Source organism: Triticum dicoccoides, chromosome 5A (genome assembly GCF_002162155.2).
Source record: "Triticum dicoccoides isolate Atlit2015 ecotype Zavitan chromosome 5A, WEW_v2.0, whole genome shotgun sequence".
Taxonomy (NCBI): Eukaryota; Viridiplantae; Streptophyta; class Magnoliopsida; order Poales; family Poaceae; genus Triticum; species Triticum dicoccoides.
The window spans coordinates 651,702,733-651,714,524 of NC_041388.1; the positions used below are offsets into that span (position 1 = coordinate 651,702,733).

Below are 11,792 nucleotides of genomic sequence, written 5' to 3' on the forward strand. Positions count from 1 at the left end.
GTTGGAGACGTATCACCGGCGTCGTTGCATAACGCCCAGAAACAGCCTCCAACCTGCCGATCCCCGGTGGGAGAGGTCACCCCCGTCGTCGCCTGCGGCGTCGCCCACGTCACCCCGTCCCTCATAGTTCTTATACCATTCATGTCTAGTACAAGTAAACAGTACCTTTCATCTTCTGATGGCTTGAAGATACTTAAGCTTCCATACCAGCATGGTGGGGGACAAAAGGCAGTTCTTCATGTACATTCTTCTTCGTGAAGCACATGATGGTCTCTCGAGCTTGTCGAAAAGGTTAAGTACTGAACCGGAGTTCATCGAGAACCATATCCCAATAGAGATGGTTGAAGTCGGACAGTTCATGCTCCCAAAGTTCAAGATATCTTTTGGATTTGAAGCATCCAATTTGCTCAAGGGTTTGGGTCTTCAGTTGCCATTCAGTATGGAGGCTAGTCTTTCAGAGATGGTGAATTCTCTCGTGGGCCTATTCATCGCATCTGTTTTCCACAAAATGTTTGTCGAAGTTGACGAAGAAGGAACTAAGGCAGCAGCAGCAACTAGTGTTGTGATAGTACATCAGTCACAACCCTCAAGGATGGATTTCGTCGCTAATCACCCTTTCCTCTTCCTTATTCGACAAGACATCACCGGTGTAGTGCTCTTCATTGGTCATGTTGCTAATCCCCTCGTGTCTTATTAGTATGTTTACCCTATAAATCTATGTCTTGGAAGTTACCTCAACTGTTACATGTAAGTGAAGGGTTTCAACATTCAATAATGTTGCCCGTAAAATAAATCCAATAAATTGTTTTGTTTTTAAATAAATGTCATGATTTTTGTGCACAAGGGCAATAATCCATGATGGTTGTGCAACCTTTGTGCTTTGAGATACTTGATACATGTTGATGAAGTATGAAAAATTATCTTTGCATAATTTGGGAGATGAAACTAGGTTGGTTTGAAAATCATTGATTCAACCATTGTTAGGATATCGGTGTTGGCCCAGGAGGATTTTATCAACCTGGGTACAGAGGAGGTGCTAAGTTAAGTCTACGGATGATGTGCTTAGGGAAGAACAGGGACCAGATTCATGCTCATATGGGCATATAAGACCTTTTAATGCTCAACCACCAAAGATACCAGAAGGATTGCCTAAGTTCATGAAAGATGCCACTGAAGCTCCCCACGAATTCTTGAAATAGAGAGGCGGGGGAGCTACCCATCCTGCTGTAGAATTTCCTCTGATGTCACCAGGTATCTGAATTGTTAACTTCTACACCACTAGCGGGAAGTTAGGCCCTCACGTTCTCTTGTTTCACGGGTGCTGCTGGGCCTAATTGATTTGTGTCACGTGACAGGACAGACATGAAGAGAAATCTAGCCTTGCCAAGGGATTGCTGTTGTTTCCTTTTCATTGGACGACACTGCAGAGTTCTTGTATGGCGATGTCAGAGACGAAGACAAGGCTTCAAAGATTAAGCTTGAATCCGATGACATTCTGATATTTGGTGGTCAATCAAGGCACCTATTCCATGGGGTCTCCAGCATTGCACCGAAAAGTGCACCACCGGGTGACCGACAAGGCAAATCTTTGACCCGGGCGCCTGAACCTCACATTCAAGCAGCATTCAGTGCATGCCTTTAGGCATAGTGCACGCAGAGGGGAGGGTACTCTGTCATGCTGTATTGAAGTGCCCTGTTAGCTAATGTCTGCAAGAACACCATACATAACTTGTACTGACAACCAGTGTTCATCACTATTATGTGTGCTTTTCATGCACAATATTGTGGCCTCTATCATATTCATAGGTCAGGGGCGGAGCCAGGATAAAAAATGAGAAGGGGCAAAGAGGTATATGATTTTTTTTCTACAAACATGTATACGTAACTAATGGCTAGATAATTTATAAAACCAACCACACAAATCATACATATAGTGTGTAAGAAGCAAAATCATATAGTTCCTTACAAGATAATGTCATCACACATAACTATGACAAGTTCATTGCCAAGATAAAAGTGAACTAACCACTTGAGGCACAATAACTTGATAAATATGAATATGTCGTTCCTTTTAGCTGGCACCTCCTAATTTCTTGCCTTCAAGCTGAGAACACAAATCATGTTTAAATATAGTGAATGTAAACATTGACAGATAAAAATATAAGCTTGAACAAATTTTCGTTTCATCCCACGACGCTTTTCGCATGGAAGAGTTTAACAAATAGCAACACGAGCAATATGCCTCGTCCTCTACCTCGATGTAGTCTAGCAAATTACGATGCAGATCATGCCATTTAGGATTGAAACACCGCTTACTCTTACCAATCCACCTGGACATAAAGTTGGACGGACAAGATTGATAAAGCTTTCTGCTAATCCCACACGTACGTTTCTAGCGATTTGAGAAGTTTTTTCTTTAGCGGCTAGCTGTATTCTCTCTAGATGAGCTGCTCTGCTGCTGCCTTTCTCACGCATGGGCAGATGGGCTTTAGATGACAGAGTAATAAGAAAGTGAGCGGGGGCAAATATCTTGGGCTGAGCAGGGGCAAGGCTCTAGGCTGGGTGCAAGTGGGGCAAAAAAACGAGTGGGGGTATTCGCCCCCACAACCTTCTACGTGGATTCGCCCCTGTCATAGGTGTTTGGCATCATGAGTTGAAACAGTTCAATATGTAACTAATAAACTAGATCAAACACTGTGTAAACTTATCCATCTCTTTAGCAAACTGATTGGGAAGCTGGAGCAAAACATCTTGCACGGGAAAAAAATACATGAAAATTGCAACAATTCAGTACTTATAAGTTTTATTATTTCTAGCTCGTGACCTCTCGAGGGCGCGTGACCTCTCTTGTTCAGCGTCGTCGAGACGTATCCCCTCGAGAATCATGGTGAGCCCGAGGATGAAGGCATGGTCGACGCCCGCGCTGACACGAACATCATACTTGGTCGGCCAGAAGAGGAACCCCCCGGAGCTTTCTATGCGAGCAACGGCGGTGCCGGCGCGGTTGACGGTGCAGTCGGTCCCGCAGTACCAGGGGCGGACGCCGGCGAAGTGGCGGCACCCCTCACCTGCGAGGCGCACGTCGATGTCCCCGGTGTTGGTCAGCGAAGGCTGCACGACGGCGATGAAGAGCAGATCCTTGGAGCTCGTACTGCCCCTATTGGAACCTCCAGTCCCTCGCCTCGCTCCGCCTAGCTCTCCTTGTCGCCGTCGCGCAAGCTCACCGGAGAAGAAAGGGAAAAAGTTCAGAGAGATTTAGAGAAGTGGTGGACACAGAGATTTTCCGGCGCACCGAGCAGGTAAGCACGCGCGGGCTTGTCCTTCTTGGCGATGACGACGGCCGCCGCGTCCTCCGGCACCACCACCGCCTCCCACAGTCCGGCCGCATCAAGGTTCGCCTCCACCTTGATCGACCATGCCGTGTAGTTGTCAACGGTGAGCAGTGGCACCGCCTGCTGCATCGACCCGCCCACTCCGCCGGCGTACGGGACGATTGACATCGCCGGCGCGCCCTGAGCTGACCGTGGCTCTGATACCAATTGTTGGAACCTCCAGTCCCTCGCCTCGCTCCGCCTAGCTCTCCCTGTCGCTGTCGCGCAAGCTCACCGGAGAAGAAAGGGAAAAAGTTCAGAGAGATTCAGAGAAGTGGTGGACACAGAGATTTTCTGGCGCACAAACGCCCCCTTTTGATTTCTCGAGCACGAACTCGCCCGTCTCCTCCTGTTACAATGCCATTAGGTGGCTTTATACCCCGAGCCGGCGCACCGGGCATGCACCCACGCCTCCACTCGCCCCTGATCCTCCCCGCGCTCTCCGCGCACTGACCGAGCCCACGCTGCGCCCGACGCCCGCGTCACACGGCCAGCTCCAACGACTCACGCCTGACCAGGCCACCTACGGCTCGCCAACAGAAGCCCACACACACACCCTGGTGCACGGACACGCCCGTGCACCCTACGCACGCCCTAGTCGCCACGGTCCCGACGCGTCCAACTCGTCCGGCGCGCGCCCATACACGCGCCCGGCTCGTTCGACGCCTCGCCGCAGCTTATTTCCTAACAGTCCCGGCCCCCCTGAACGCCTCCCACCTCCGGGTGATCTCGAACACGGACGGCGAGCGCTCCACGGTGAGCACCGGGCGTGACTCTGCGTCGAGGAGGACGGAGCGACGGAAGAGGCTCAAGAAGGGCCCCTCCACCCACATCACCGCCGCGCCGCTGGCGTCCGTGACGGTCAGGTCGCGGCGCCACGGCCAGCCGGTCTTGGTCACGGTGAACGCCGTCGGGCGCCGCGCGCAGAACCGCGCGGCCACCACCGAGAACGCCATTGCCGATCGGTGGGTGCTCGTGACGTCGAGAATCTGACACAGAGCCGCAAGAGATTTCCAGGTACGTCACGTAGACGTAGGTATATACGTACGAACCTCGTACTCCCAAGGTTTCGTGTAGTATCTGAATTCTGAAAAAAAAAAGAATTCTGAAGGATCACTATTTCCTTGCTGTACAAGACATTATCCCGGCATATCTCAGTTGGACTAACACGGAGCTACAAGGATAGAATGAGAAGGGCGTGGGTATATACTCCCTCCATAATACTATAAGTGTCGTAATTTTGAATTGAGGTAGGAAAGTTTTGCATTAAGGTTGAACTAACCTTAGTTTAAAGCCATGGCATTTATTTCGAATCAGAGGGAGCATCAAACATCTCATCGACTCAACCAAGATTGGAGGGTCCTCTTTGATTTACGGGACTTGAATAGGAAAAATCTAGAAGTGGAATGTCATTGTCATCTCAATTCTCTACAGGATTTTAAGTTGTTTTTTGCGTCATAGGAAAAAAAGTTCTGTCTAAGGCACATCTAGTTAATGCACATCTAAGGGACTCAATCAAGCTAAAAAGGAAAAAAAGGATAAAAGAAGGGGTGTATCTAGGGCACATCCAGATGTGCTCTAATTATTGCACATCTAAGTGAGTGAATCAAGCATAAAGATGAAAAAGAAAAAAGAAAAAAATATCCACACGAATCTCGATGTAAAATCAACAATATAGGACTTAGATGTGCAATACTTATAGCACATTTAGATGTGCTTTAGCAAAACTGTAAAAAAAGATGCCCTCATGAATCTTCGCTTAAAAACAATAATAGAGGACTTAGATGTGCAATACTTCAGACACATCTAGATGTGCTTTAGCAAAACTAGAAAAGTAAAGAATTCTTTTAAAAAGTTTTGAATGGGTGCTAGAAATCCTATAACAAGTAGTGCAAAGAAATCCTTAGAAAAAATTCCTATAGTATTCTATCCTATGAATCAAACATCAACATAGGAAAAAAAATCTTAAGGATTCTAATCCCTCGAAATTCCTATGCAAATCCTTTGAATCAAAGGAGCCCCTATAACCAACCAAGGCATGCATGCCTTGTCCGTTGGTTGTTTGATTTCCACCAGACAACACCCTTCTACAAGGAGGGGAGAGATGCCCTATGGGAACGAGGTGGATCCTTTTTTGGCGGATAAACTTGTATTATTACTCAAAACTCCACATAATTACAATCAACCAAACTAAGCTCAAATGCTTTTGGGGGACCCGAACCCACACATACGACAGTTCTTCCTTAAAAACTAGCAAAGTTTGCTAAATAATTGCTAATCTCATTTTGGCTATGATTAATGAGAGTAATATAAGTTTCACGAAGACTCAGCAAATGTTTTATTTCTTTCACTAGGGCGGCAAACACCACGACAAACGAGTCAACCTCCAAGATGATTAATAGCTTAGATCTTTAGATAGAAAAGGATAAATCCCCCATACATTCAGATACTTCAGATTCCATTGCATCCCGACATGAGAATACTTTTCGACATGAAGAGAAGATGATAGCACCCTCATTGTCTCAGAGACCACACCAGCCCCAACCCTACCATCAGGAGAAAATAGCCCATCAGCGCCAGTCCACTTGATCCTGGGCTTCTATAGGGATATCGCATGTGGCTTTGACAAGTGATTGTACGAGATGACACCTTTACCTTTGATAGAATCGCAGTCAGGATGATAATGAATACCGATGAGGGAATCTAGATAACTAGTCAAGAACCTTCGGGAAACTTCTATCGGGGGCGCTGGTTTGTGGTGGATCACACTAGTCAAGAATGGGGTGATGACCCAAGTGGATCACGGACTCGCTAGCCCAGCTTCAAATGAAATCACAAGCTCTTTATGCAAAACTTGGTCGAACAATATGACCGGAACCTAGCTAGGTGGGCCTGGTGCAACACCTCCACAATGGTTTCATTTTTATCTTCTCATCTAATCAACCAAGGCACACACACCTTGTGTGTTGGTTGTCTCATTGCCACCTAACAACACCCCTCTAAAAGGAGGGTGGTGGAGGGTGTCGTATGGGAACAAGGTGATCCAAGTGGATCCCAGAGTTGCTATCCCGGTTTCGAATGAAACCATCAAGCAATTTCAACAAACTTGGTCAAACAACATAGCCAACACCTGAAGCAAGAAAAAACTAGGACATGCTGCACCTTCCTTCGTGACCACCAACCGCACCCATGGACCCTATTCCGACCAACCATGCTTTGTCCGAGAGGTCAAACAATCAACGACCATTGGCTCGGAGATAATACCGCAAAGAAGGTAAAATGTCAATGATATTGTCGTTGTTCGATCTGGATATGAGGTTTTTTCCCGGAGTGCACATGCGGTTGAAAGAGGAGGAAGCACCATTATGATGCCTCTAAGAAATGTGACACCCGGTCCTAAGGCATTGCCTTCGTCAGTGCCGGTAAAGCTAGCACAAGGCTTTTGCCCCTAGCATCACATTTCCACCTTGTTGAAACACGTTACTTGCCGAGTTTGACAGTTACCTGAGCGCATGGCCTTTCCACCCTCTGGCTTCACCTCAACATTTATGCATCCACCAGTCCCAGCACGAGGCCACAAAGATGCCATCATGCTAAAACAACACATCTCATTGCCAACGGAAGTGTTGCACTCCCACATTCATGGGTGGGCCAGATTCACAGGCTCCCGAGGTTGGAGACCTCGAGCACCAAAATGAGGGGGACTGCCGACAGTCATACAAACTGGATTTGAGGCCTGACTCACCGTCACAGGCAACTAAGGCCTGAAACACTGCCACCAATTATCCACACACTAGAGAGTCCACAAGAGAGAGATCCAACAACCTTTAGCTACTGGCCCGGTAGACCCACGGTGGAGCCATCGGCGAAGAGGGTGTGGCAGGAGAGGGGGCTGGACAGTGTAAATGCCGGTCCTCCCTAAGCAGGCGACATGAGAGTCGTCTGTGTCTTTAAAAAAATGAAGACTTGAAACTCTCTTGGCAATTTTGAGGACATGCACTCATATTTGTGGAAAAACAAACAACTTTGTATCACAAAATGCAAGTTGTAATAAAAACATGTTTTTCTATCACAAATCATAAGTTGACTATCTGTTATATTTTTTGTCGTAAACAACACGTTTCTAGTATGTGGTTATTTATGTATCATTGAAATGGCCTTTCTGCAATATTTAGGGCATGAACTAGTTTTTGAATGCACTACAGGGTACCAGGTCATCTTTTTTACGTTTTCATACTTAACTATGTCCTCCAAGTTCTCCAAACCGTCGTTAGCCTTCAATGTTTCGTCGGAAATTGATTACGACTTGTGATAGCAAATCAACATTCTTTTCTTTAACGGAATTTATTGGTATTAGTGTGAATTGTTTTCTCATGTTATTGGCCTATTTTCATAGAAACACAATATAACATGCATACCAAGAAAAGAAAAAAGACAACATGCATAACGATGAAACTCCACCATGAAATACTGGCGTCAGTCACCTTCTCCTCGCAGCCTCACGGCAAGACAGAGCCAACAATGATATGGCAGCAGTCTCTGAGGTGGAGGGGAGTCGGATATTTGACGGGCTTGGGTGCGTGCGCTTGGATCATTCGGGATTTAGTAGTCGGCCGGGAGCGGCGGTTCAGAGAAGGCGCCAAGGCACACACAGTATCTAATGTCTACTACACAACCTTCTTCTTCTAGACATTGTTGGGCCTTCAAGTGCAGAGGTTTGTAGGACAGTAGCAAATTTCCCTCAAGTGGATGACCTAAGGTTTATCAATCCGTAGGAGGCGTAGGATGAAGATGGTCTCTCTCAAGCAACCCTACAATTAAATAACAAAGAGTCTCTTGTGTCCCCAACACACCCAATACAGTGGTAAATTGTATAGGTGCACTAGTTCGGCGAAGAGATGGTGATACAAGTGGTATATGGATAGTAGATATAGGTTTTTGTAATCTGAAATTATAAAAACAGCAAGGTAACTAATGATAAGAATGAGCGTAAACGGTATTGCAATGCGTTGAAACAAGGCCTAGGGTTCATACTTTCACTAGTGCAAGTTCCCTCAACAATAATAACATAATTAGATCACATAACTATCCCTCAACATGCCACAAAGAGTCACTCCAAAGTCACTAATAGCGGAGAACAAACGAAGAGATTATGGTAGGGTACGAAACCACCTCAAAGTTATTCTTTCCAATCAATCCGTTGGGCTATTCCTATAAGTGTCACAAACATCCCTAGAGTTCGTACTAGAATAACACCGTAAGACACAAATCAACCAAAACCCTAATGTCACCTAGATACTCCAATGTCACCTCAAGTATCCGTGGGTATGATTATACGATATACATTACACAATCTTAGATTCATCTATTCAACCAATCACATAGAACCTCAAAGAGTGCCCCAAATTTTCTACTGGAGAATCATGACGAAAACATGTGACAACCCCTATGCATAGGTTCATGGGCGGAACCCGCAAGTTGATCACCAAAACATACATCAAGTGAATCACGTGATATCCCATTGTCACCACAGATATGCACGGCAAGACATACATCAAGTGTTCTCAAATCTTTAAAGACTCAATCCGATAAGATAACTTCAAAGGGGAAACTCAATCCATTACACGAGAGTAGAGGGGGAGAAACATCATAAGATCCAACTATAATAGCAAAGCTCGCGATACATCAAGATCGTACCACCTCAAGAACACGAGAGAGAGAGATCAAACACATAGCTACTGGCACATACCCTCAGCCCCGAGGGAGAACTACTCCCTCCTCGTCATGGAGAGCACTGGGATGATGAAGATGGCCACCGGAGAGGGATTCACCCCTCCGGCAGGGTGCCGGAATGGGCCTAGATTGGCTTTTGGTGGCTACGGAGGCTTCTGGCAGTGGAACTCCCGATCTATTGTGTTCCCCGATCGTTTTATGGTATATGGAGATATATAGGAGGAAGAAGTGAGTCAGGGGGGCCGCGTGGGGCCCACAAGGGTGGAAGAAGTGCCCCCTGCCTCGTGGCCTCCTCGTAGATCCCCTGACGTGCACTCCAAGTCTTCTGGGCTTCTTCTGATCCAAAAATAAGTTCCGTGAGGTTTCAGGTCAATTGGACTCCGTTTGGTTTTCCTTTTCTGCAATATTCTAAAACAAGGTAAAAACCGAAACTGGCACTGGGCTCTGGGTTAATAGGTTAGTCCCAAAAATGATATAAAACATGCATAATAAAGCCCATAAACATCCAAAGTTGATAATATAATAGCATGGAACAATCAAAAATTATAGATACGTTGGAGACGTATCAGCATCCCCAAGCTTAATTCCTGCTCGTCCTCGAGTAGGTAAATGATAAAAACAGAATTTTTGATGTGGAATGCTACCTAACATATTTCTCTAAGTAATTCTTTATTGTGGGAAGAATATTCAGATCCATAAAATTCAAGACAAAAGTTCATATTGACATAAAAATAATAATACTTCAATCATACTAACAAAGCAACTATGTCTTCTCAAAAATAACATGGCTAAAGAAAGTTATCCCTACAAAATCATATAGTCTGGCTATGCTTCATCTTCACCACACAAAATATTTAAATCATGCACAACCCTGATGACAAGCCAAGCAATTGTTTCATACTTTTGATGTTCTCAAACTTTTTCAATCTTCACGCAATACATGAGTGTGAGCCATGGATATAGCACTATAAGTGGAATAGAAGGGTGGTTGTGGAGAAGACAAAAAGGAGAAGATAGTCTCACATCAACTAGGCGTATCAACGGGCTATGGAGATGCCCATCAATAGATATCAATGTGAGTTAGGGATTGCCATGCAACGGATGCACTAGAGCTATAAGTGTATGAAAGCTCAAAAAGAAACTAAGTGGGTGTGCATCCAACTCGCTTGCTCACGAAGACTTAGGGCATTTTGAGGAAGCCCATCATTGGAATATACAAGCCAAGTTCTATAATGAAAGATTCCCACTAGTATATGGAAGTGATAACATAGGAGACTCTCTATCATGAATATCATGGTGCTACTTTGAAGCACAAGTGTGATAAAAGGATAGTAACATTGTCCCTTCTCTCTTTTTCTCTCATTTTTTTGGGCCTTCTCTTTTTTTATAGCCTCTTTTCTCTTTTTTTTATTTTGGCTTCTTTAGCTTCTTTTATTTATTTATTTTCGTCCAGAGTCTCATCCCGACTTGTGGGGGAATCATAGTCTCCATCATCCTTTCTTCACTGGGACAATGCTCTAATAATGATGATCATTGTTTTCGCAAGATAAATATTAAGTATATCCGCGTTGGCATTTTAGGTGCGGGCGTGCCAGTATACGACTGTATACAAATTCAGTACTTCAAATACACGGAAATAGGAGACTCACTTTATGGAGTTATCAAAGGATTGCCTATTTCTATTTCACATGTATGCTCCATATTGCGCCTGAATATATATCTGACTGAGACGATTGCGAAAGTCCTTAATTCCTGGAACCTCGAAAGAATTCCAGTTAATTACATCTGCAAGTCTACACTCGCATAATACCTCCGATTAAGCTACATCAAATGGTCATTTATATTTATAAATCTCTAGCTCATGCCTTCACAATGATATGCATGGAAATAAAAGAAACCATCGAAGCACAGAGAGGGGACACACATTTTAACATGGAAAACCCAAGCTGGGTAAAAAACCACGGTAGCACGAAGGCCAAATCCATTATGTGAAATGTTTACACGTGAGGGGATTACAACATCTCTTCAAATCATGATAAGCCTTTCTATAAAAGGTCGAAACAACTGCATTTCTCCATGTCAACATGTAGAGTCATGATGTATCATCAATGAAGGAATATTCAACTTCAGTTCTCCATGAGCCATCTTCTCAGTTAGGCTTTGTATGCAAACTCCGGCCTCATCGACCGCGAAAGAGAGTAAGTCAGCTGAGACGGAAATAATGAATTGTCGGTTGATCTGAGTAATGGTTGTATAAACTTTAAAAATGGCGTCTTAGTTATTCCAATGTAGATGGCCATGTCCTTACTAACACGTGCTCAACTCACAATGCAGTTAACTCTTGCACATCATGCTGAATCTTCCTTACAAAGTCTCTATACACCATCCTGATGCATAAGCATGATGATTCATCATGTAGACTTAGAGTGTGCATGTATGCATGTTGCTTTCCATGGAGCCACAGAATTACGTAGAGCCACAGAATTACGTCAAGAAGTACGTAGTTTTGTAGATCACCACGAGCCACAGAATTCTGCCATCAGGCATCCTCAAAGAACAACATCCACGGCGTCGTGACACGTCTGCGGCGGCGATTGGGCGCCAGGTAGAGCCGCAAGACGCCATAAATCTTCTTTTTACATATCGAGCTGTGACACATCCACGGCGACGATTTGGTGCCAGGTAGAG

General features: G+C 45.0%; 1 pseudogene; it reads left to right on the forward strand.

The window, feature by feature from the left end:
• Positions 1-141: 141 nt before the first annotated feature.
• On the forward strand, positions 142-697 carry LOC119300325 (annotated as a pseudogene).
• The last annotated feature ends 11,095 nt before the right edge of the window (positions 698-11,792 follow it).